A 24,515-nucleotide genomic window follows, 5' to 3' on the forward strand; every position below is an offset into this window, starting at 1 on the left:
TAGTTCTGTTAAATGACAACAGAAAGGACAGGCAACAAGAACCATCAGTCAAAGAGAGGAGGGCTAGTTCTTCTCTACCGGGTTACATTGGGGCGCTACCGGAACTGATCAAATTGGTAGTCTACAGTGTTTCTGGATGTTTCAGACTGAAGCTGGGGTTAGCATGAGAGCAGCACCATTTCGTAGCTCCGTTGTGGCCATTCCGCAACCAATCATGGCAGCCGCTCTTTATCGTTATTTTGGGCGGGGTGGGTGGCGGAGCCGAGCTGTTTTGCAGCCATCATTGTGTGGAGTTCAGTTCATCTCACTAGTTTCGTATTTGTCATGAGGGGTTGTTCCTAATGTTTCTATTTTAGCGAGGTCAAAAAGAAATCCCATTAGTGGCCTACTGATTTTGCTCGATTCCTTTTCTTTTTTTTTACACGATTTTTCGTTATCTGCAAAGACTAAACAGAGTATTGCGACTCTGTGTTTGTTTGTAAATAGAGAATGAACCAAAGAGAACTAATTCTAAAACAGTAAATACTTGGATAACAATCAATCAAATGGAGAGAGAAGCAGGCACGACGGATTACAACGGGGGCAAAGGCCTGCGTTAACTACCTTTCACTATCTGCAAAGAGAGAGTACTCCTAATAGAAATGAGGGGGGGGGGGCACCATTCAAAGCAGATCAGTGTGCATAAACACGAAAATGTTTTCACTTACCACGTACTTGACATTCGACAGCTTATGATATTTGCTATTAAAAAAACATTGAAATTCACTGAAAAAAACATAGGTTATAGACCATATATAGTTAGGAATTAGCATTTACAAAACCTTGAAAATTCACTGAAAAAACCATAGGTTATAGACCATATATAGTTAGGAATTAGCATTTAAAAAACCTTATTTTACTCACACAAAACCATTGAAATTCCATATATAGTTAGTTGCACTAACTATATATCGCGCACCCGCAATCCACTGCTGATCATGTCACATATTACATCATTCATGACATGGTCAGTGACATCACTGATGACATCACTGATGACATCTCAAATGACATCACTGATGACATCACTGATGACATCTCATTTGACATCATTCTTGTGCTAATACGATAAACCTCTTCAGACTCTAATATAACCTTAGATACACTCAGTGTATACAGACACTCACACACTGCCACTCATCCATGGAGTTACTCACACACCCAGTCAGTCATGCAAAGAAACAATCTCACCTCCATTTCTTCAACTATACAGTTAAACACACCTTACTTATTGAAACATATACTAACACATATTTACTCTCTTATACAATCCCTGATACAAGTTCACAATGATCGATACAACCACTCACTCATTCAGTGGCTCTCATGCACAGTTATTTATATATGCCAACTCTCACATGTACTGTGTTTTACATATGTACTTACTATGACATGTAGCATTGAGATATCCATTCACTCATCAATACACTCATGCACACAGTCAACTGCCCATGTAGCTGTTTCCACATGCACTCTTGAACTCATACACCTAGTGAATAAACTGCTCACACATCTATGCACAGAGTCACACACCTTCCAGCCACCCCCACACAAACTCAATCTCCCATAGAAATACTTGGGCAACCAATTAATAACACATATAGCCTCTCGTATAGCTAATGATCAACACATGCAGCAGTTTACATCACAACAGACATAATGATGCACAAATTAAGACAGTTTAGTCACTAACCCATGCATTCAGTGAGACACATTTAATCACTCACTCATACAGTCAGTCACGCACCTACTAAATCCTTCATCCAGACACTTATACATCCACTCATTCTTCAATATGTAAGACATATTTTAACTTTACAGAAACATACAGTCACTGGATGTTGTCATCAGTGATGTCATCAGTGATGTCATTTGAGATGTCATCAGTGATGTCATCAGTGATGTCACTGACCATGTCATGAATGATGTAATATGTGACATGATCAGCAGTGGATTGCGGGTGCGCGATATATAGTTAGTGCAACTAACTATATATGGAATTTCAATGGTTTTGTGTGAGTAAAATAAGGTTTTTTAAATGCTAATTCCTAACTATATATGGTCTATAACCTATGGTTTTTTCAGTGAATTTTCAAGGTTTTGTAAATGCTAATTCCTAACTATATATGGTCTATAACCTATGGTTTTTTCAGTGAATATATATATATGAGCAAGGCGGGAAGAGCCGCCGAAACGCGTCTGAGCAGAAGCTGATGTAAGAAATAAAATTCTTGAACTGAGATACACGGAGTCAGCGCCTCTTTTGATGATGAAAGTTTGGTTGGTGATAATATATATATATATATATATATATATATATATATATATATATATATATATATTGTGTTCCTGGATGTAGAATTCTTTGTTAGCAAAGGTCGGTTAGAAATCAGGCTTCACTGCAAACCTACAGCAGGTAACTCCTTATTGCATGCCAGTAGCCACCATCCGGCGCACCTGATAAGGAGTATCCCCTATGGGGAAATGCTCCGAATCAGGAGAATTTGCAGCAACAGTTCCTGGGTAGACTGGCCAGGTTTGGGATTGGAGAGCAAGCCCTCAAATGGTTAACAGCCTTCTTATCAGGGAGGACGCAGAGGATCCAGCTAGCAGGTCAGGTCTCCGATGTGGGTACCTTAGCCTGTGGAGTCCCGCAGGGTTCTGCGCTCTCTCCACTTTTATTTAATCTTTATTTACAGCCATTGATAGAGTCCCTGGCAAACATGAACTGTAAAGTCTTTAACTATGCCGATGATACTCAGCTGCTGCTGAGTATCGACAACACACCATCGGCTCAGTCCAAGGCCCAAGACATATTACGATTCACAGTAAACTGGATGTCGTCTAATTTATTGAAAATCAATCCAGATAAAACGAAAGTTCTCGTAGTTTCAACCTTCACCTCACCCTGGAATGATTTGTTTTGGCCACAAGAACTTGGACCTACTCCAAAACCGTGCCCTAGTGTAAAGAGCCTCGGTATGAAAATCGATCAAGAACTCTCGATGGCTAACCAAGTATCCGCCGTAGTTGGTTCTTGTACCAATCTGATCAGGCAGCTGCGTAAGCTTGTCCCCCTACTCTCAAGGAATATGCTTCGAACCATTGTCTCAGCCACAATAGTGTCTAGAATTGACTACGGCAATGCGTTATACCTTGGCCTCCCAAAAAATTCCATCAACCGTCTTCAGGTTATTCTGAATGACGCAGCGCGTTTGATATTCGGAGTGCCGAGGCGGACTCATGCCTCCCCTTTGTTGTATAGGCTACATTGGTTGCCTATAGCACAAAGAGTCGAATTCAAGAGTATGTGCATCTGCCACAAAGCAATCCACGGACAGGCGCCAGCCTATATAAAAGATAGGCTTGAAATATATGAACCTAAGCGCGCCCTGCGATCGTCCGGATCTTTTCTGCTATCCTGCCCACGTTTTAAGCTGGTAACAAAAGGAGGCAGATCCTTTTCTGTTCAGGCCCCCATCATCTGGAATAAGCTACCGGAGGCGCTGCGCAGAGAACCTAACCTTCTTCACTTCAGGAAGTCCTTGAAGACTTTACTCTTCAAAGACGCTTTTACATTTCAGTAGTCGTTACTAACCTCAGACACCTCTCATCTTGTTTCTTGTTGCTGTACTTGGTCAGTAGCGCTTTGAGACCTGTCGGTGAGTTGGCGCGATACAAAACCCAGTTACAAATTACAAATTACAAACAGTTCTGATTGTGAGTCAGCACAAAATGCATGCAAGATTAGATTCCTGGATAGGGGCTACACCAATTCCTGCATTGATAGTGCCATGAAGAGAGCCAATAAATGTGACAGACAGACTTTGTTGGCCCCAGATGCAAGTTCTGCTAGAGTCCTTAAACAAACAGCACACAATGAAGTTCGCTTAATTATTGGGTACAGTAATCAACATCAGGCCATACATAAAATTATAAAACAACATTGGTCTTTGATTAACAGTGATCCGACAGTAGGAAAATTGCTAAACAAATCTCCTAGCATCACCTTTAGAAAGGCTAGGTCTATGCAAGACAGCCTTGTCTCAAGCAGTCCCGAAGTAGTCATGGGCTCGTGGCTGGACGCCAGTAGGGGCTTCTTGCATTGCTTTACTTGTAAAGCTTGCAAAAACGGGGTCAGTAGATCGGAATACTTGTCTCCTCTTTTTCCAACTCCCTTCAAGATTAAAGAAAAGTTGAACTGTAGATCGGAATATGCAGTTTACGTACTAGAATATCCCTGTGGTCTGAGGTATGTAGGAAGCACCAGACCACATGCGTACAAAAGGATCTTACAACACCTAAGAGCTATTACTAATGCAGATCCAGCATATCCGGTTGCAAGGCATTTTGACAAGGTCCATGCTAGAAATGCTTCACTTTTAATCTACTTTGTGATTGTTACTGTACCCCCACAGAGAAGAGGTGGTGACAGGGAGGCTTTACTAAGGAAATTGGAGACTAGGCACATTATCCTACTAGACACTAATATACCTAATGGGCTCTATACAAGTGAAGATTGCTACACTTACTTATAACAGGCAGCTTTGAGTTCCTCTGCTGATAATGTATTATACAGATAGCAATCAACAGTGGCGTGTACCAACTGAAACAGTAAATAGTAAAAAATAATCATGAACTACCCCATAAAAAAAGTCCTCCACATGAATGTAATTACATGATATTTAACATCTGTCTTATGATTTTAAACTCACTGGTAGCAATTTATATGTATTGTATAATGGAGTTAGGTTTGCAATTTTTGCACAGTGATAATAGCGTATTTTGCACACTGGTTTCTGCCCACTTTGGCAGTATCCTACTCGTTGATAAAGCAACTTTGCACATGGACTTAACTCACTTTTTGCACTTTATGCCCACTTGGGCTGAACGTTTGCCAGTTTTAAAAACTCATTACATAGGTTATATATGTTCTGGCATTAATATGTGTCTGATATTTTCTCTGTTGCTTATATGCAAGCATACGGTAGAATTCTACACACATTGTAGCAGTTGGGGCAATGATTGAGAATATTTATTGTTTTAAAACAGTTTATTTATGTAAGTGTTTTAACATTATTCGTAATTGCCTCACTTGCTCTCTCAATTATACTATATTGTGCAATAAGGTGGTAGAACTACCATGAACTGAATAGTTGTACATAAACATTTTATGCTGATATAAGGTTCTGGTTATTAGGTTTGGGTTAAGTCCCTGTTATGTGTAGTACGCGATTGAGATTGTGTTAGTAACTCATCCATATCCATTATGCAAATTAACACTGTGCACTTTAAAATGGGTGGTCAGCCTCCATGTCAGTGTCATGTGATCAAGGCTTGGTGAAGCCGAAACGTGTCATGGCGGACTGGTGTTGGGTCTCTGAATAAAGAAATTTAGCACTATCTACGGGTCTTGCTTCGTCTATCTATCCAGCTGCTGGCTTTTTGGACGTTTACATACCGAATATATATATATATATATATATTACCTACTGGCGGTCGCCAGTAGGTATATATAGTTAGGATTTTTTCCCTATGGGATTTTTGAAAATTCTATGTCTAATAACTTTGGCGTTTGTGGACGGAATTGGCTGAAATTTTCAGGAAAATGGAACATTTTGTTTCTGAGCAGCCCCTGAAAATTTGGGGGGGGTTCGTCAAGGGGGGGCCGAGACAAAAGGGGGGTCCCAAAACGTGTTTTTCCCATGTTAATTTCCATAGGGCGGTTGGCCTCACTTTTAGCCCGAACGGCTGAATGGATTTGCACCAAACTTGGCAAAATTGTAGGGACTGTTAGCCTGATGTGCCTTTGCTAGGTCTCAATATATGTGCTCCAGTGGATTTTGAGAAATTAACGTTCAAAAAAAGATATATATCTGTAAGCGCGCTCTGGGCAGCGCTCCGGTTCGCGTACTTGACGCGTAACGGAACTTCGCGAAGCGAAGCTGATTGGCTCTCCGGTGTCTGTCAACATTCTAAACAGTCCGGAGCGGCCGCCATCTTGTCTCTCGGTAGGATCGAGAGACAAGAGGAGGCCAAAACAAAGGGGCAAATGACCATAAGGGGGCATAGTAGATCCTCCCTGACCCCCTAGGTTTGATGTGGAGGCTTTAAAAGGGCCCCGCAGGGCAAAAAAAAAAATTTTTTTTTTTTTTTTTTGCGTGGGGAGCGTCCGGTTCGCGAACCGGGAAGCGTTCTGGGGAGCGTACTATAAGGAAAAAAGAATGATAGACTTTTCAAATACTGTATGTTAATTGATTGTTGGTTTTGTTGATTATTTTTTAATTTCTTTATTTTTTAAGCAATTATTTATTATTGTGATTGTGTTTCAAAATTTAATAAACATTCTAACATTTCACTGTCTGAAATGTCATTATTTTCATTGAACATAGTTTGTAATCTCTGAGGGTGTAAAATTTCCTCATTTTGAAGGAGGTCATCTACTGCTTGCACACATTGCAGTAGTTCTTGGTCCCAAGTTTCATCCATAAATTCTATATAATTTGGATCAATTATTTCTTGGCTGCTCTCTTGCAGGACAATTTGAAATGAAACTTTGTGTTCGCCTTCCATTTTGCCTGAAATTTGGATAAAAAAAATATATATTAGTAGAGATAGGGCACTGTTGGGATTAATTTTAGATAGGCAGTTTTAAATCTATAACTACTACAGAGGGATAGTATATAACTATCAGAAAAAGTTTACCATATTAACTTATAGTGCAAAATATACTTCAGTTTTTAAAATAACAACTTACCTTTACAAAGAAGTTGAAGTGATTAGTGAAAATCCAATTGAAATTTACACCAGGAAGTAGTAGTCAAAATGGCTGTGTTCCCTTCTCTTCCTTTAAATATATTCAGGTATATAACGAATCAAATGTCAGGTAAAAAAAGTAGAAAATGAAAGTAACATTTTCATTGGTTGTCAATTCCAACACTTCAGATGTGTTTTGTGAAGTAATTTACCTCACGGTATTTAGAGAGGTCTACAGGCTAAATGGCTAAATGGAATTTCAATCAAATTTGTGAAAATGATAGGGATTGGTATGTAGTATGAGCTAATCTATATTTGGTGAGAGTGTCTCCAGTCGTTTTTCTGAACAAGATGTTGTGCCTGAGAATATTTTTCTGAAAATTACTGAGAAGAAATCTGGAATATGTTTGATGCCAACTCTTGCAGAATGTGCCAAATTCAACAACAAAATGTTGCATTTAGAAAAGCAAGAGATTGTGAAACTGGAAGCTATTGACAGATGGGATCAACAATTATTTTGTCTGAGATTGTGAAAACAAAATTGGATTCATTAGAGAAGACTATATCTAAAACTGCAGGTTTTGAAAAGACTCTGAATGTGTGCTTGAACTGCCGTATAATTTTAAGAAGGAATTTACATGTTGAAAGAGGTCTGGTAAATGGATCAATGTGTAATGTTGTTGATTTTGTAAAATACAGAAATAGAGATGGAATTGAATTTTTAAAAATTAAATTTGATGGCATTGAGGAAGTACAGCTAATTGGTCGTTGTTCTGCTAGATTTTTGCTTGTAAAAGACTAATATGTTCGCCGTAAGCAGTTTCCTGTTTGCTTGGCATATGCGGTGACAATCCATAAATCGCAAGGTTTAAGTGTAGACAGTGCATTGGTGAATATTGGCAGTTCTGTGTTCAAGGAGGGTATGGCATATGTGGCATTGTCACGAGTTAGAACTTTATCGGGATTGTACTTGATTGAGTGTGATGTCACAAACATTTGTGCGGATCTAGATTGTGTTAAGGAATACAATAGGTTAAGAAGAGAGTATGCGCCACATTTGCCTCAATATCCTTTGTTTGAGAAACGTGTGGTAGGCCGGAAACGAAGAAATGTGACCAATACTGGGGAGGTTGTAGCAAAAAGACGAAAAGTCGATGAACCTGAAATTATAAGCAGAAACAAAAAGGATTCTGTTGAAGATGTTGTTGGTTTTCAATTTGAAAACAGTTCTGGTGTCAACTGCTATGCTAATGTAGTGGTTAATGTTTTGTTTTCTCTAGAAAATGTAAAAGAAGAGATTGTGGTCAATTCTGATCAAAGATTTTGCAGTTTGTTAAATTCTGTGTTAGACAAATGTAGCACTGATAGAACAAAAATAGAAAGTGTGTCTGAAATTCGAAATCTGTTAGACAGATGTTCAGGCCAAACACAATTCTCTCAAAATATTCAGCAAGATTGTCAGGAGTTTTTAATGTATATGCTTGATGTATTGCATGCTGAAGGTGTAGATGTAGATCACCTGTTTGGGCTTTCTTATCAATGGCAGCATGACTGCGAGAACTGTAGGGTATCAAGTACTACTAGTGTAGACTCAGAAAGATTTATATATTTAACTTTGCCAGACAGTAAATCAGTCTCTTTTAATAAACTAGTAAAAGCAGCTGATCACAACATGGAGTGTAGCCAATGTAAATATGAAATGATGTCCACATTATTTATACGAACATATGGCCAGTATGTTATTTTAATGTTCCAACGATGTAGGCCTGATGGAACAAAATTGACAACTTTAATAAAAAAATTTGTGGCTTCACAGTTGTCAATATCAGGAAGGACTTTTGTAATTGCAGCAATTATATATCATGACGGTCCTTCAATAACATCAGGACATTACACAGCTTATTTAAAGTCTAGAAATGGCTGGTCATTCTGCAATGATTCTGTTTTAATTTTCAAAAACAAATTGCCGTATGACCTTAAAAACTATTACCTGGTGTTTTTAAAACCAAAATTTTAGGGAAAGAATCTCGGGATGTGCTCTGAGGAATTTCAAGAAGTTCTAATGGCTCCTACACGATTTGGCCTTGAGGATAAGTGTAGTACAGAGACATAACTTCTTACCATAACACTGGACGTCATGGAGAAATAACTGCACTTTGAATGAATTCAGAAAAAATGTTTCTTTTTATAAGCAAATTAAAGCAGCCAATCAAAACATGGAGTAGAGGGAATGTAAGTCTGCAATGCTGTCTACTGTTTTATATTGCTTTGTGATTAAAAGTGATGTAGAGAATTAAATAATTGTAGTAGTCATAGAGATAGTGTAAGTCTGCTTCATAGTAAGCAGTATCAGTGTCATAGGAAATGTAGAACATGACTGAGCAAGAAGGGGAAGATATTACTAGTCCAGGATTGTGAAAATGATCTTCAACATTTTAATTGTGAAAGTTGCGGAAATACAACATGACGGGATTGGCTTACAAGAATTCTAAGAGTTATAAATGGCTCTGACATGATTTGGCCTTGTGGAAACGTGTGGTAGAGAGCAAGAAGTCATTTATTGTATGTAACATGTTTTTCAAAACGATGGAGGTTTTCTTTCAGAAAGTGGCGGTCTGAAAGTAATAACAGCACAACAGAGTGTAAGCTGTTCATAGGACATCCTTCGACGTCATGGAAAGTAAGTTAACTTTAAGGAGTTCTGAATTCTGATTTGTTATGTTGTATGGGTTTTTTAAACACAATCATTTTGATTGTGTTTTTTTTTTCCCGCTGTTATATGATGAATACCTTCAAGTCACTGTTTTTAGTGAAATTTGATACATTCTGAGAACAGCAAAAATAAACCATTTAACATGTATAATTAATTCTGTACTGTTTGCATTTATGATGTACAATTAGCACTGTGTAGGAGGCATGGAGAAGGAGAGGCTTCTGTAAGTGTCAAAGTTGTTGCATACAGTGCTCATATTCTACGTAGTCTTTCATATGATAGACTACATTTCCACAATGAGATACCTAAGCAAAGGAAACACAGGTGATATGATTGTGGAATGAGCAAAAAAAATTGCACGTTTTTCAATTATATTACCTGTGTTTCCTAACATTACACATCACATTGTGTAGATGAGGTTTAGACCTGTTCCTGGAGACAGAGGAGGTCTGACATTTGTTCAAGAGTGCAGTGGACATGACTCACTTCGTTGGTAGGCCTCCACATGTATTATCTCCTCTGTATTCTTCAACAAACCTAAATTCCATCTGCAACCCTGAGTAGGACTTACCTGAAACAAATCTGTGGATAGGTTACACCTTATTGGCATCTTGAAACAATCATTTAAAATGTTAGGGTCAGATTTTTGGTGGCCGTGCGCTTCTTTTGCTCCATTGTGGGTCACTTTTGTGTAAAAGATGCACCATGTTGCAAGATAGGTTTCAGTTCATCTCCAGCAAGATACCATCAGTTTAAAATGTATATAATTAGCACTGTGTAGGGGGCATGCAGAAGCTGAAGCTTTTGTAAGTGTTAAAGTTGTTGCATGCAGTGCTGCACTTCTGGGTACTGTTTAATATGCTGCACTACATCTGCACTATGAGATACCTAAGCAAAGGCAACACAGGTGATGTGATTGTGAAATGAGGAAAAGAAACTCCATATTTTTCAATTACATCACCTGTGTTTCCTAAGTTTACGAATGACATTGTGCAGATGAAGTTTAGGTCTGTCCATGGACACAGAAGAGGTCTGGCCTTTGTTCAAGAGTGAAGTGGACATGATTTACTTCATTGGTAGGCCTTCACATGTATTATCTCCTCTGTATTCTTCAACAAGCATAAATTTGATATGCAATCCTGAGTAGGCCTCACCTTAAACAAACCTCTGGAGAGGCCACACCTTATCGTCATCCTGAATCAATCATTTCAAATGTTAGGGACAGATTTATGATAGGTGTATGCCTCTTTTGCGCCACTGTGCGTCACTTTTGTGATGCAGCGGCGGTGCAAAAGATTTGCTATGAGGCGACAAAATTACAAATTGATGCATCTAGGCAGATGTGTCATGCTGTAAAAAACCCGTGCCACATGAAACCGATGCAGCAGTGATGCAAAAGATGCACCATGTTGCAAGACAGGCCTGACTTCATCTCCAACAAGATAAGAAGCTAAGTCTTCTGTAAATGTCAAAATTTTTGTATATACTGCTCAACTTCTATGTACTCTTTGATATGCTAGACTCCATCTGCACTATGAGATACCTAACCAAAGGCAACACAGGTGATGTGATTGTGAAATGAGGAAAAGAAACTCTGTTTGTCCTTCAATCTTTTCCCTTGTCTTTTCTAATTTTTAAATACATGTTTTAATATTTTTCAAATGTTTGTTCTCTCTTTCACAGATTGAAAGTATAAAAACAAAAAGTGAGTAAGTTAACGACAATTATAAGGTAAATGTTTTGTACTCTTTTCGTTACATTTCTATCACATTCACCTACTAGTAGTTCGACAGCTTCATTTCTTTAACCCTCAGTTTCCTGCCTTTGCTACTTCCCTCATTCCTTTCTCTATTACCTACTTACTCTACTCCTTCCACTCCTTTTCTCAGTCCCTCTCTTCTCATAGTTCCTCACTCTTGTTCACTCACTCCGTCTCTATTACTCTTAGTGTCTTTGACTGATCACTCTTTCACTACTTGTTCATTATGCTTTTTCTGTGTAGTTGAAGCACACTTAGGGGCATATTATGAACACAGCCAATAAAATTATTGCTGTTTTTATTGGCAGAAAACTGTTGCAAAAGTGGTTTTAGCGGCAGTTTTCCGCCGCAAAAGCGGCTTTAGCGACACATTTCTGCCGATAAAAGCGGCAAAACTTTTATTGCCTATGTTGATGATATGGCTCTATGTTATTTACATTTCTTTGCTGTTTCTATTAATCTTTTCTGTTATTTTTTCTTTTCTGTTTTTTCTCTCTGTTATTCCACATGTTTTAATCTTATTTTGAACATTCACTCACATTCTCCAAGAAACTCTTCTTTGTTATTGTTCTACTCTATTTTTTTTCTTTCACTTCCTTATCTATTTTGTTTTTCACAATTATACCCTCTTCCATCTTTTCTTCGGTAAATAGATCTATTAAACAGTATCTCTGGTTTACTCCCTATAGCTGTCTTTCTTTTAACATTACTCTCTGTTTACTTCCCTTATACTTACTCTTCTTTTTTAATTTTTTTGGTTCGCTCCCGGTTCGCGAACCGGGAAGCGAACGGGGAAGCGAACTAAAAGAAATAGAGCTTGCCAGAGTGCTAAACATTCTAGCAATTTTTTTTTGAAAGGGGAGGTAGTTCTGAAAATAACTTTTTTTTAATGTTTTTGTTGTTTTATATTTTATTTTTATTTTTCTGAACATTTTATGTTTTTTTTGTATTTTTTGAACAGTTTTATGTTTTTTTTTGTTTTTCATGGAGGGGAAACAACAAAAAACAGGCATTGAAAAGGGCTCAACAGGAGCATGAGTGATGTAATATGTGACGTCATCAGCAGTGCATTACACGCGCAAGTTATAGTGAGTCCAACTAACTATAACGTGGAATTTCATTGGTTTTATATCAATAAAATTTCCAGCTAACTATAACTGGTGTCAAACCTATGGTTTTTTCAGTGAATTTCATAGGTTTTGTAAATGCTAGTTCCTAACTATAACGTGTGTAAAACCTATGGTTTTTTCAGTGAATTTCATTGGTTTTTAAAATGCTAATTCCTAACTATCTCGTGTATACAACCTATACTTTTGTCAATAAAGTTCTGGCAATATTTTTTTCGAAAACAAGCCGTTTTCTTCACTGTTCAAGTTGCATAAAACGATACAGAATTAGAAAGTATGTACCTTGCCTTTTTTTGAACGCATTAAAATTTGTCTGTAAATAAAAATAGCCTTTCTAAACTTTTGTGCGCGACCTGGTGTACGCACTCTCGGCAACAGTTCTCAATAAAATGGATAGCGCATTTCCAAGCTTTCGTGCGCGACCGACTGCGCGCACCCACCTATATATTTCGTGAAAACTTTGCAGTCTGAACTTATTGAATTTCTTCATAGACCCATCAAAGAACTTATAATACGTCAAAGAGACTAAACCTAGGCTTCTTTTTTAATATTATGAAAATTTTCATTAAATGGAGCCGAATGTCTTTTTAAACTTTCGTGCGTGACCGAATGTACACACCTTGGTATTTTAAAAAAAAATATAAAAGGTTTTATACTTTAACAATTGTATGCTTGAATCGAGCTCAAAAGATATATTAAATCCGAATATGTTTGAATTTACTTCTTTTCACGTTTTGAAACTTCGCTTGTTGAAAATGGCAATGTATATGCACATAAGCGGCGTTCATTTGTGTTCACTGTACCCCTTGTTGTAAGCAGAACGGATATCGCGAAACACTGACTGTGTTATCCCGCCAGCATAGACCCATGCACACACATACACGACAGCCATTTTAGGCACCATGGCCTCTCTGCCCGTTTGTTAAACCCCCGGCACCCCTCCCCGCGCGCACTGCTCATGCATCGGCCATAAAACCCTCTCCCTCTACGTGACCCTGCTCTAGAAGTAACCCTCCTGCTCGACCCACACCCCCCCATTTCCTCCCAAGAACACCCTTCCCCTCAGCTGACGAGCCCCCCCCAGCTGCACTTGGCCTTTCAACCCGGTCCCAAGTCCTAAGACCAAGCATCGTGGATGTACACCCCCCCTTTTTTTCTGCCCAGCATAACGAAACCGTGATACACCAACCGAAGTGCCCGATCTTATCGCCTGCCCAACCTTTGATCTGATCATCCCCTCCTGCCCTCGTGTCCTGTAGGAATGTCCGGCTGAGAGATCACAATCTCTTGTTACATTCAGGAGGGGAGGATGACATCTGAGCGACTGGTATGGGAATAGGCCTGAAGCTGGGATTCCAAGCATGCTTTTTCCTACTTTAAAGCGTCTTTATTGCAATAAGGAATGTTTGTGCATCATAAACATGTGTATAAAAGACGAAGCCTCAGAGAAACTTGTTAGAGCACCTCCTGAAGACACTATGCGAGTGTCCGAAATGACAGTATCTCCTCATGAGAAATAAAACTCTGTTCTTGTTTTCCTGCTTCCAGCGCCCGTCTCTTTATTTGGTAATTGTTCAAGATGGGAACTAAGAGGAGTCCTGCGCCAGCAGCCTGGGCATCAGGTGCGTTATGGGCTGACTTTTCCACAATTGGCGTCCCAACGCGGGGTCCATCAGCGACATAAGGTCCGGTAAGAGAGGTCCAGACGATGGGGTGAACATCTAAACGATTGGAGTATACCTGCCTTGAGAGGGCCCTCGTCCGGCTGCCGATTGAATGAGCTTCACCGATTCTGAACGGATCTCTCTCAAGTGACCTACTGTCCTGACTGGAATCCCACAAAAATGCTGCGGTAAAAACATGGAGAAAGAGAACGATTGGGCGCTGGAAAAGGGAAGGCGAAGAATTGCCCACACGGTCCGGTCCGGGTAAGGTTAAGTAGGATGTCTTTACGTCCGATTGGTAGGATGGTTTTATCCATCTGATTGATTGATTGATTGTACTTGAAGTATTGGTTCTCTTTGAGACATTTTCTATTTGCAAACAGCGATGAATAGGAACGTTCCTCTCTCTTTGCAAATAGTGAAGGATAGGTAATGCAGACGTTTGTCCCCCATTGTAATCCGTCATGCCTATCTTTCTCCCCACTGATTGTTTGTTATCGATTTTTATCGATTATTGCTCTTTGAGATATTCCCTGTCTACAAACAGGGAAGAATAGAAATATTCTGCCCCCCTTTGCTGATAGTGAAGGATAGGTAATGCAGATTTTTGTCCCCTATTGTAATCCGTCATGCCCATTTATTCTCCCCACTGATTGATTAATTACTTGGACATTTTATTGTTCAAGGAATAGTTCGTTCGAGGCATTCCCTGTTTGCAAATAACGCAGAAAAGAAATATTCTGTCTAATCTTTGCAAGTAGTGAAGGGTAGGTAATGTGGACCTTTGTCCCCCGTTGTAATCTCTCGTGCCTATCTACTCCCCACTGATTGGTAAACTAGTTCCACCCGGACCATTTATTAGAGGTAGGTCATCTGGCTCGACCTGAGGGCACCCCTAACAAAAAGGACATATGCAACAATAACGAAGTAATCACCGTATCCTGTTAACAGAAACTTTAGCATGAAATACGCTAGAAAGGAAAACAAAAAAAAAAAAAAAAGAGAAAGAAATAAGAAAGCAAAATCAGTAGGCCACTGATGAGTTTTTCATTTTGCTACAAATAGGAAAACGCTAGAAATAGCTCACGATAAAACACATGATTTCGCTAGAAATAAGAAACGTTAGAAATAAGCCCGTAATAAGAAACATGAAAATGGTGAGAGAAGCCAAGCTTGACATCGGGACGACCACGAGGCAACTAGGCTTCGCCACCCCTCACTGCTCCAAACATGTCTGTCCCACCGCCTGCCACGCCCCAATAACGGTAACATGAGAAAGATACACACAGCAGATACCTACCCCCATTCTGGAAACTCCCGAAGTGCAACAGGTCCGCGGCTACGCCCATCCGGAAGACGAGATCTTCGGCACGTGTAGGGCGGGTCCTGCTGCCAGCCGTCGGCCGGGGAGGTCGTCGCATAAGGTGGGCCAGAAGAGGAGCCGAGGCCGACGGGATCCGGGCGTCCCCTCCTCTTCTTTCTTCAATAATGGCTGCGACAACACGGGGGGGATGTCTTGCTCATGCCATCGACCCCCCCGTATCTCCTGGTCCAGCCCCGGCTTGGTATGAGCTCCCCGTTCGGCCCTGAAGCGGCTCCTTGCAGGCCACCGGGCGGGGATGTCTTGCCTATGCCTCCGACCCCCCCCCTCTCATCGCCTGGCCCGGCCATCATGAATATTAACGCCGAGAAAAACGGCATGGGGTGCGCTGGGAGGGAGAGGCGGCGCGAACAAGCCTCTCCCACCTCCCCAGGTGGAGGCCCCCAGTGGCACCCCCGACGCTCCACTCACCCGACAAGGGTTCGTCTACTCTTGTGATGCAGTGACTGCTGGAACTCGTAAAATGGCGGTCGACCCTGCAGGAGCGGGCCCGGCGTGAAGGGATGGCCCGGTTGCTTGTTAGTTAAGAAATGAGTCCCACAATCAGAAGTGTTCTCCTCGACTTTGAAGATTCTATAAGAGCCACGGGGGCCCCCGACCCCCGCAGGCACCCCCGATGGGGAATGACTGCCATGATTGCACGCGGAACGATGAAAATGTAGCCGCGAGACGTTGGCGCTCCCATGCTGGCGCCAGCCTCAGTTTGAATGACTAAAATCCTGCAGACTACAGTTCGGATCAGTTCCGGTGAAAACCCAGTATGACCCGGTAGAAAAAAATTGTTGCCTCCCTCCCCCTTTGACTGATGGTTCATACCGCCGATCCTTTCTGTTGCCCTTTAACGGAACTTTTGGACTGCCGAAAGAGGCTCTGGGCCAACCACGAGTTGGTGGAGATTTTGACTATACCTGGATCTGCCTGGCTACACCCAAAATGGCGCTGGTACAAATGAAACTTTCAACTCCTTGTTGTACCCCGATTGCTCAGCCTTGGTGTCATGAGATATGTATGCAGTTTTTTTTTTTTAAACACAATGAATTGATATGGGATGGGTACTGATTATGTGTTCGGACAATGAATTGACATGAGATGGGTACTGATTGAACATTCGGACAATGAATTGTTGTTAAGTTTTGGCGCATCATGATTATTGAAAGTTCGAATTTCAACACTTATGATACTCGCTCACACTGAAGTTTCGATATGATTTTATTGCACTTGTCGCACTTTTTATTATGAAATCAACGACCACCAACTCCATTAGGTTTTCCACTAATAAGTATCCCCACATGTACAGTTCCAGCCTGCTCCGTGGCCGGCCCACGGGGTTGTAGGCCCGTATTTGTGCACCGACATTCTTATTAAAGATTTTTGAAAGCAAACGTAGTTGTCACGTGTAGATTGGTAAGTTTCGAATAAAAGACCACTATTTCCGATATAACTAAAATACAGGTGAAATGGCTCAGCTCGATTAGTTCAGGGTTAAAAGGTATAGTACGCAGAAATATTGCAAATATGAACGGTCCAGGTTTTTGTTGTATGTGTTTTTCATTTTTTGTACAGCCTAAAGCACATATGTTAATATTTTACTCCTTTTCACGTTTTGAAACTTCGCTGAATTAGACCGCTACTTCCAAATGGCGTACGTGACCAGATACTGAAGGAATGCGTCTTGAAAGTGGCTAACTGTAATGTATGATCTTTCACTCAGTGACTTTCAGGCCCAGGTTGTATGTTCAGAGGAAAACTTACCGTTTATTAGAGGTAGATCGTCCGACTCCACCGGAGGACACCCCTAATAAAAAAGACATATATATAAAATGCGGACTAGCCGCTGTATCGTACTAGCAAACTTTAACTTAAAAATCGTTAGAGAAAACAAAAAGAATCGAGCAAAATCAGTAGGCCACTGATAGGATCTCTTTTTGACCTCGCTAAAATAGAAACATTAGGAACAATCCCTCATGAGAAATATGAAACTAGTGAGAGAAACCGAGCTCGACGCCATGATGGCTGCAACATAGCTCGGCGCCGCCGCCCACCCCGCCCAAAATAACGACAAACCCTATGCAAATATTATAAATATATAGAACACACCAGCAAAGTAACAGAGTAAAACGTTTTATTAAATAACTATTTACATGCCAGCCTGCTGCAATATGAAAACAACACTTCCAAAATGATCGACTACCTTTAAGAAGAAAAAAAGAATCTTTCATCTGGCAATTTTTTACTTATCCTGAAGATCAAAAGAAAGTAAATGCACCAAAACTAACCTGCACGATATGTGACTCGTTTCTCTCAAGAAGAAATCCAACAAAAAAATATTCCTTTTCCATACATACCATGGTGCGCCATGTCAAACAAATGCACCCTGTGCAATTTGCAGAGGCATCGACAAAAGCCCTGGCCACGCTATTACCATTAGAGGTGGCCAGCACATTTTCTGATCGACGACCTGTATCTCCATCGAGTGCACAGAAGGACTTGAGATATTTAACTATATATGGTCTATAACTTATGGTTTTTTCAGTGAATTTGCTCCGCCAGCCACCCCGCCCAAAATAACCACAAACCCTATGCAAATATTAAAAATATATACAACACACCAACAAAGTAACAGGGTAAAACGTTTCATTAAATAACTATTTACATGTCAGCCTGCTGCAACATCGATCCAAATGCATGACACTGTTCCTGTCAAGGTAGCATAGCTGGCGGCCTAGGGGTGGAGGACCGTTGTGCAAATACCCCGGGGAGGACTCTGGATATGCTTGATCCCAGAGATTCTGCGATGTAACTGCCTTCCACAAATGGCATATGTCCTGGATGTTCGGTGCCATACTTGAAGGTTTGACCTAAAGACACGTCCTGCGGTGCCCTAGTCCAACCATCACATATACCTCCGCCAGGAGACGGCGTGGGGTGCACTGGAAGGGAGAGGCGGCGCGAACGAGCCTCCCCCACCTCCCCAGGTGGAGGTTTCTCAGCTACACCCCAGCACTTCACTCGACATAGACAGCCGGCTCCCAGGGTCCGGCAGAACTTTTAACCTTTTGGTGACTCTTCCATTCTGGACCTTGTCCCACAATCCGTTTGACCTGAAGACACGTCCTGCAGTGCCCTGGTCCAACCATCACATATACCTCCGCCAGGAGACGGCGTGGGGTGCACTGGAAGGGAGAGGCGGCGCAAACGAGCCTCCCCCACCTCCCCAGGTGGAGGTTTCTCAGCTGCACCCCAGCGCTTCACTCGACAAGCTGAGTTGCGCCCGCTCCTGCAGCACATTGCCTCGCTCGGCCAGCTCAATTACGCCTGCTCTTGCTATTACAGCGTCTCACCCGCCATCCGGCTGAATTGCACCCACTCTTGCGGTACAGTGACAGGCGGCTGCCACAGAGCTCAGGAAATGGCGGTCGGCGCCACAGACTTGGGCCTGGCCTGCAAGGATGGCTCTAGACAACCCTGGAACTCGGACGCTTCACTGCTACGGCATGGGCCCCATTCCCAAAAGCGTCCCATCAGCCTTGAAGATTCTACAAGAGTCACCGGGGCGCCCGACTCCCGCAGAGTTCCGGTGGGGAGCTTCTGCCATGATTGCTCGCAGAATGGCCACGACGTAGCCACGGGGTGCTCTCATGCTATTGCCAGCTTCAGTCTGAAACTTCCAGAAACACTGTAGACTACCAATTCAATCAGTTCCGGTGGAGCCCCAACGACGTATCGCGTTGTTGCATAATGCGTCATATGACACGCCGCGTTAGAGCACCCGGAAGTCCTCCGGTGCGCGAGGCACGAAGCGCAGCTTCCCGGAAGCAATCCGGGGCGCGGAGCGCGTAACGTAAGCATAACAGGTCATGTGACTTGTTAATAAAGCTTTTCATTGGTTTAGAAATATTTTTATGAGCATATTTGACTATTTCATTAAAGACACTACACATAACCTGTTTTTCAAGTTATGTTTAATTTTATATGAAACGGTTTACATTTTCACTTTTTATTTCCAGTAAATTTTAAAAATAAATGTTTATAGTTCCATATGCTGAACCACGTCAGCTTCCCACCCTATGTCATACAATTCTGACAAATCGGCATCCTCATCATGTTCTTCATCATCCTCAGGATTTAAATCATCTAAGGGATCCACTTCCACTGATGTTTCAATGACAAGTTCAACGATAAGATCGAGATCAACGGATTGCTCATTATCACTCATGGTTAATGTTGTCGTTATCTTTAAAGAAAGAGAACAACAATGAGATGTTGCAGAGTAAGAGACAAATCTCAGAGACTATAATAGTAAAATTGTTTAACAAGAGTAACATTTTGCAGCTATTATTTAGCCATGTCCAGCGATGCTGAGGAGGTGAGTCCTATGTCCAAGTTTTCAGTGAACAGGACTCATCTCTTTTTAACCTTGGATAAGCTTCACCAACTCTGTGTCCCCTGCTCATACTTAAATGTAAAGGGGCAGATTTATGTTAACTGGCGCATCCCCAGAGATGCACCAGTTAATGTGCACCGCTGCTCTGCCACCCATGGTGTGCCGCATTTACAATCTGGAACACCATTGACCAAAAACAACACAGATGCGTCACGCATCTGTGCCGCAAAAGCAGCACATTGCAGGAATCACGTCATAAGCGCGACATGTCTACTGTAATACACAGGAGCAAGCCACACATTGCAAGGTGCATCACTCCTTATGCCTGTTTCAAACAGGCGTAACGATTTGATTCCGCAATGCTATAAAGCTGACTCAGTGAAATCTTCTAAATTTCACTGTGTTAGTTTTACAGGGCTTTCATGCAAATGAATGCCCACCCTGCAACAAAACGCCTATATGAAACCTGACGCAGGTTTCATGTGGTGTGGAAAATGAAAATGTATATGTACGTAAGTGGCGTTCATTTGTGTTCACCCTCACCACTGTTGGAGTTAAAGCGAAAGTCACGGCACAGTGGCCCCGCCATCTTGCCCCCTTTTAGGCCCCATCACGAACATAGATAGCCCCACATAGCAAAACGTGATCTTATCGAATGCCCAACTTCAGATCTGAACCCCCCCCCTTTTTGCTCTCATGTCCTGTCGGAATGTCCGGCTGTACAATCACATGTTACATTTGGGAGGGGAAACGACATCAGAGCGACAAATATTAGAAATATACCACACGACAGCAAAATAAATATATTATATAATATATAATTTTATATATAATATTATATAATATAATAAAAAACAAAATAACAGGTTAAAACGTTTTTATTCTTGAACAAAAATATATTAAAACAACTATGGAGAACCATTACGCGAATAGTTTTTTTTTTTTTTGCAATGTCTGCACTCGTATTAGATAAGAAACTTGCCTTGAAAACAGTGCATTTCTGAATAAACATTTCAAATATACACGTTCTCTCTTTTAATCCATAATCTCAACTAAAATGATTGTATATTGAAACAGTATTTATGTGTTCCACGTAACTTCAGCTGTACTAACTTAATATTTTCTTTTGTCGACCTGATTTACTCATACTAGAACCCACAGGCCTATAACAGCCCGTGAACCCTTTCTTTTACGGTACATGACAAAACAAACAATTACAGACTTACCTTTACCAATGCTTTGTACGATGTACAACAGTGACAGTCACAAAATAGATATTCGTTTGACGGAAGTCTCAATTATGCTGCTATCACTGCAACCAAAATTCAATGGCACAGATATCCAGTCAATACAGACTCATATATGTCTCTTCAGCCAATCATATTTCCTCCCGCAAAATTTTGTATTCAAATATACATTTCAGTTCGTTGTCCCTCACAATATTTTCAATGTCACATAAAAGTCACCCATCACCCACTGCCATCTCTGGCTGTTTCCATGGTAACACCTCATTCTGCACCTGGCTGAAGGCACAAGTCAAAAGTTCATATCTCAACGTTCTACAGCAAACTAACAACACTGTTTTCCCTCCAGAAACACCTGCCTATCCACAGCTCTGTTACATGTCATTTTTTTCACACCCAATACTACTTTTTCTTTTACATAACATTAACATGCAACGTAGTCTTCAATCTTCACGTATTAGAATCAACCAATCATCTTTTGTTTTTCAACCACACCAAGCCTCATCCATTTTTTTATCCTGACTTTCAGCTTCTAACTGCCATTCCACTTCCAGAACCCATCGGAGTACGACTGCATCTGCCTTGAAAATGAAGGTTTGGCTTTTAGGACACAGCTATATTCACTGGAGTGGAAAATATGCAGCAAGCAGACGAATTTCCAACCTTGATTTAGCAAATGTGCAGATAATGTGGATTGGGCAAAGAGGATTAAGATGTCACCAATTAATACCATTGGTGAAAACTTTTATGCATCTCCCAGAACCAAACCTTATAATTGTGCACTGTGGTGGGAACGATCTAGGCACATTGACTGGGGTAGGTCTGGAAATGCTTCTAAAAGACACCTTTCGACAATTGATGACACTTTTTCCTCGAACTGCCTTGGTATATTCCAATATATGCCAAAGACAGAAATGGAATTGGTCCAATCAACATTGTGCACAAATTGAGAAAGCAAGGAGACATGTAAATAAATCTGTTTCTGCTTTCCTCAGAGATTATAGCATGGGTTCTATTTACCACAACAACTTGCGTTACCACATGCAAGACATCTATAGGACAGATGGTGTTCATTTCACAAATGAGGGAAACAGAATCTTCCTCTGCAACATCAGACTCTGCATCGGTACATACTTATAAAGGCAGAAACAACTCAATTAACACAAGAGCTCTTTTCAGAGCCACCTTATATCAAAGCACTCAAACTTCTGATTTATCTCCATTTTCACACCTTTGTAAATAGGTGTGCGCGCCCGAGTGCGCGCACCCCGCAACTTTTTTCCCCCCCAAAAAAATATATATTTTCGCCTTTAAGGACCTTACTGCACACCCTGAGAAAACCTACGCAGCAAAACAATCTCTACCTTCTCCCCTTTCCATGTTCCAACGCTTTGAAATGACAATATATTTACTCGCAGTGACAAAATGGCGGTCAACACTTCCTGATTTCCTTCGAATCGAACGTTAACAGACATCACGCAGCAAAAAAAAAAATCCGCTCGCGCGCAGCCGCTGGAGTGCGCGCACCCGTCCGCGCTTATAGATATATAATTGACTTTGACTTTAATTTTCTCAGCAACTACTGAACGGATTTACACCATTCCACAAAAAGTGTAATCTGCGAGCCGGACTCTACAGTTTTGCCAAATTTCTTATAAATCCATTCAGCCGTTCGACCTGTAGCCGTGTCTAAACGTCCTATGGAAAATAACATGGAGAAAACACGTTTTGGGACCCCCCTTTTATCTCAGCCCCCGCTTGACGAATCCCCCCCAAACATTCAGGGAAGGAGCGGAGCGGACCGAGCCATCTTCTTTGAGAAATTTGCAAAGATTCATCCACCAGGGCCAAAGTTAATCCAAATAGAATGTTGACGATTTCCTATGGAAACTAAGGGCCCGATGTAGGTAAAACGCATTTACCGATTCTAAAATACCGATCCGTACCGAATCGGTATTTCAAAATCGGAAAATGATATGTAGGAAAAAAACATCGGAAAAATACCGAATCGGTAGCATTCGGTATCGAGAGTCGGTACGTACCGAATCGCCAAGTACCGATTCGGTATAGGCCGGGTCGGACACGTCCGAATCGGTAATAAAAAAATGCGGAACCAACCGATTCGGTAAACGCCGAATCGGAAATATAAATACGCCCCATGGGCCGAAAGGCCAATAGGAAGGCATTATACATTCCGAATCGGTATTTACCGAACATATTCGGAAAATACCGAATCGGTAAATACCGAATCGGAAAATGCCGTTTTGCCGAGCAGGTTGAGTGACACTGAAGACATCAGCCAATGAGCTGTAAGCACCCTCCCCCACAGGGAGTGGCAACCCAGGCAGGTGCAACTCATCAGAACTTTCTGGAAAGCTGCCTGAGATGAGCAAACACAGCATTGTGAGCAGGATCCCTGTGAGACATGGATACCAGCACAGAGAGCCAGAAGGCAGCGCGTAAGCGCAATCCAAAATTCAGCACCATGGAGCTGCAAACTTTGGTGGAGGAGGTGGTGAGGGTGCACACCCAGCTATATGGAAGGCTGTCCCTCACTGTTCCGGAGAGCACCAAGAGGAGGCTGTGGATCGACATCGGGGAGAAAGAGAATGCAGTTGGTGTCACCCACAGGAGCCTAGACGACCTCAAGAAGAGGTTTTATGACATCCGTGGCGTGACCAAGCGCAAACTGGCCGACCTGCACAAGCAGGCTGGACTCACTGGAGGAGGAACAAACCGTGCGCCACCCCTCACTCAGCTGGAGGAACTAGTGGCAACCACCATCGAGAGGGCCAGTGTCGTGGGAATTGGGGACCTGGATAGCTCATTCCGAGCTACAGCTACAGGTAAGAAGCATGCGCAACTTGACACACCATACCAGACACCTCCCCTACAGACCCAATGCACAGCCAAACCCCAGGCCAGTACTGCTAGCAACAGACATGAGCAATGCATCTTCCTAAATGTACTCTGCAAAAGTTACCAAAAATGCCACAGCACAAGCATAAGATAAATAACAGTAATACAGCATCAACGTGTTTGTAATGAGATGTGCAATGCTTTAATAGTAGTGACTGGAACACATTAGCACCCACTTGACAAATGCTTCTTTATACCCAGGGGCACCATCAGGCGGGGGAGCAGCATCAGCTCCAGCACCAGCTCCAGCACCAACAGCCAGTGCGGCGGTGGCAAGCACCAGTGCAGCAGCACAGGAGGAGGAGGACAACAGCTGTGCCCTGGCAAATGAGGAGGACACTGGACATTCCCTCACAACTCCACACTCCCCCCGACTGTCTCAGTCTCAGTCGCCCTCATTGCTATTCTCCCCGGAGAACACACCACCAAAGAGCCACCCTGCACCTGCCACTTCCCCGGCCCGGAGGAGAATTGTAGCTCCATTAGTCATCATGGAGGGGGCAGCGGCTCAGGCTCCTGCACAAGACCC

Source organism: Lissotriton helveticus, chromosome 2_1 (assembly GCF_964261635.1).
Source record: "Lissotriton helveticus chromosome 2_1, aLisHel1.1, whole genome shotgun sequence".
Classification (NCBI taxonomy): Eukaryota; Metazoa; Chordata; class Amphibia; order Caudata; family Salamandridae; genus Lissotriton; species Lissotriton helveticus.